Below are 3,467 nucleotides of genomic sequence, written 5' to 3' on the forward strand. Positions count from 1 at the left end.
ACCGAGGGAATTTGCGCAGCCTCCTCTTCACGAAGTTGCACGAACGATACAAGTTCCCCGCTGAGTTTGCAAACACACGCCTCTCAGGGAATAAAGTGAACGGTGCCACCCTCACGAGGATGAGCACGGCCTTGTCTACTTGGAAAAGCACGGTGAAGGCAAAAAAGATGATAGTTATGAGAAGATCAAGGCGAAATATCCCTTGATGAGCGAAGATGACTACAAGGAGTTCAAGATCAAGTGCGAGAGCAGCGTAACCTCCGAATCAAGTCAGTGGGGGAAAGAAATGCGGAAGTTGAACTTAGGGGTCCACCAACTCGGTCCCGGCGGTTACAGAGTGGCGGAGCCTATATGGGACAAGGAGGATGCGGAGCGTGCCGAGCAAGGCCTACCGCCCCGCTTCGAGAAATACCGTGACAAGCAGACCAGGAACTTTCTCAGGGACCGGTACAAGGAGGACCCGGTAACAAAGGAGCTTACCACGGATCCGAAGACCAGGGCGTTTGAGCTTGTTCTGGTAAGGAATACACCCCCGCGTAATTAGCTCCATATGGTTGCATTCTAATTAATCCCCAATATTTCTAAATGGTTCACGTTCCTTCCGCAGGACAATGAAAGCAGTAATGCGGGGTCGTCTCAGAGCTCCCCTTTCGACACCCCTTTAAATAGGGCGTTGAACGTAATGAAAAATAAGGATAAGCTCAGTAAGCCGACGTCAGCTGGTCGTGTGGCCGGCAAAGGCTTGTCCACAAAATGGTCGTCATACTATACCGCTGGTGGGCGAAAGGAGAAAAAGACCAGCTCGGAAAGCTAGTTGCGCGAGGTTGAAGCACTCAAGGCACAAGTGGCACGGATTCCGGAGATTGTCCAAGAGAAAGCGCAACAACAACTGGGAACGATGCTCAACGCCATGGTGCCTACGTTGATTTATGGGCTGACGACATGGATTGCGGGCGGCCAACAGGGGCCTCCCCCGGTTCCCAGCTTCACGGCCAGCAACTCGCACAACGCGCAGGCGGCGCCATTGGTGTCTCCGGCAGAGGCAATATTCGTGTCTCCGGTGCCGGCACTGGCATTGGAGCTTAATGCACCCGGGTGTACGCCGGCCGGCACCTCGCCAGCAAGCAGCCCCTTCGTCAGTTGCACGCCCACCGTTGGCGGTGCCCCGACATTAGCCGAGCTCGACGGCATCATGGTAACTAAGCCTCTCGGTCGATGACTTCATTTCCTTGCCTTTGACTGGGCATCCCTGACGCCCTACATGTTTTCGCAGGGCGCCGCTGACGTTCCTTGCACTCTCCTGCACTTCGTGGGCGGCGAGTTGGTCAATGTCGCCAAGGGCATAATCATTCAACCGGGCAACCCCGTGTTCCACGGTAATCCGATGCCACCCACAGTGTATAGGGTTGAAGTGGTTCGGGTGCTGCCAGGCTGCGACGAGCTGTTACCTCCGATTCGACCCGCTGGGGCCGACGAAAAAGATGAGATGACCCTTAGCGCCTGCGTAAGTTGGCCCCTGCTTTGGCCGAAGAGCCAGATTCATTTGGGGGCGGGGGACACCACCCCACAGACAAGACGGCCAATCGTGCCTGTCGGGTGGTTGGTGCGACATATGCCAACGGGTGGCTTATCATTGTGGGAGCCAATAAAACATCGCCGGTGCCTGGAAACGGGATAAGGCGAAGACATGCACGCCGGCGGATCTTACCCAGCTTCAGGTTTAGGGTTGCATTCTAATTAATCCCCAATATTTCTAAATGGTTCACGTTCCTTCCGCAGGACAATGAAAGCAGTAATGCGGGGTCGTCTCAGAGCTCCCCTTTCGACACCCCTTTAAATAGGGCGTTGAACGTAATGAAAAACAAGGATAAGCTCAGTAAGCCGACGTCAGCTGGTCGTGTGGCCGGCAAAGGCTTGTCCACAAAATGGTCGTCATACTATACCGCTGGTGGGCGAAAGGAGAAAAAGACCAGCTCGGAAAGCCAGTTGCGCGAGGTTGAAGCACTCAAGGCACAAGTGGCACGGATTCCGGAGATTGTCCAAGAGCAAGCGCAACAACAACTGGGAACGATGCTCAACGCCATGGTGCCTACGTTGATTTATGGGCTGACGACATGGATTGCGGGCGGCCAACAGGGGCCTCCCCCGGTTCCCAGCTTCACGGCCAGCAACTCGCACAACGCGCAGGCGGCGCCATTGGTGTCTCCGGCAGAGGCAATATTCGTGTCTCCGGTGCCGGCACTGGCATTGGAGCTTAATGCACCCGGGTGTACGCCGGCCGGCACCTCGCCAGCAAGCAGCCCCTTCGTCAGTTGCACGCCCGCCGTTGGCGGTGCCCCGACATTAGCCGAGCTCGACGGCATCATGGTAACTAAGCCTCTCGGTCGATGACTTCATTTCCTTGCCTTTGACTGGGCATCCCTGACGCCCTACATGTTTTCGCAGGGCGCCGCTGACGTTCCTTGCACTCTCCTGCACTTCGTGGGCGGCGAGTTGGTCAATGTCGCCAAGGGCATAATCATTCAACCGGGCAACCCCGTGTTCCACGGTAATCCGATGCCACCCACAGTGTATAGGGTTGAAGTGGTTCGGGTGCTGCCAGGCTGCGACGAGCTGTTACCTCCGATTCGACCCGCTGGGGCCGACGAAAAAGATGAGATGACCCTTAGCGCCTGCGTAAGTTGGCCCCTGCTTTGGCCGAAGAGCCAGATTCATTTGGGGGCGGGGGACACCACCCCACAGACAAGACGGCCAATCGTGCCTGTCGGGTGGTTGGTGCGACATATGCCAACGGGTGGCTTATCATTGTGGGAGCCAATAAAACATCGCCGGTGCCTGGAAACGGGATAAGGCGAAGACATGCACGCCGGCGGATCTTACCCAGCTTCAGGTTTAGGGTTGCATTCTAATTAATCCCCAATATTTCTAAATGGTTCACGTTCCTTCCGCAGGACAATGAAAGCAGTAATGCGGGGTCGTCTCAGAGCTCCCCTTTCGACACCCCTTTAAATAGGGCGTTGAACGTAATGAAAAACAAGGATAAGCTCAGTAAGCCGACGTCAGCTGGTCGTGTGGCCGGCAAAGGCTTGTCCACAAAATGGTCGTCATACTATACCGCTGGTGGGCGAAAGGAGAAAAAGACCAGCTCGGAAAGCCAGTTGCGCGAGGTTGAAGCACTCAAGGCACAAGTGGCACGGATTCCGGAGATTGTCCAAGAGCAAGTGCAACAACAACTGGGAACAACGCTCAACGCCATGGTGCCTACGTTGATTTATGGGCTGACGACATGGATTGCGGGCGGCCAACAGGGGCCTCCCCCGGTTCCCAGCTTCACGGCCAGCAACTCGCACAACGCGCAGGCAGCGCCATTGGTGTCTCCGGCAGAGGCAATATTCGTGTCTCCGGTGCCGGCACTGGCATTGGAGCTTAATGCACTCGGGTGTACGCCGGCCGGCACCTCGCCAGCA

Source organism: Triticum urartu, chromosome 4A (genome assembly GCF_056163025.1).
Source record: "Triticum urartu cultivar PI428250 chromosome 4A, HENAU_Tu73, whole genome shotgun sequence".
In the NCBI taxonomy this organism is placed as follows: domain Eukaryota; kingdom Viridiplantae; phylum Streptophyta; class Magnoliopsida; order Poales; family Poaceae; genus Triticum; species Triticum urartu.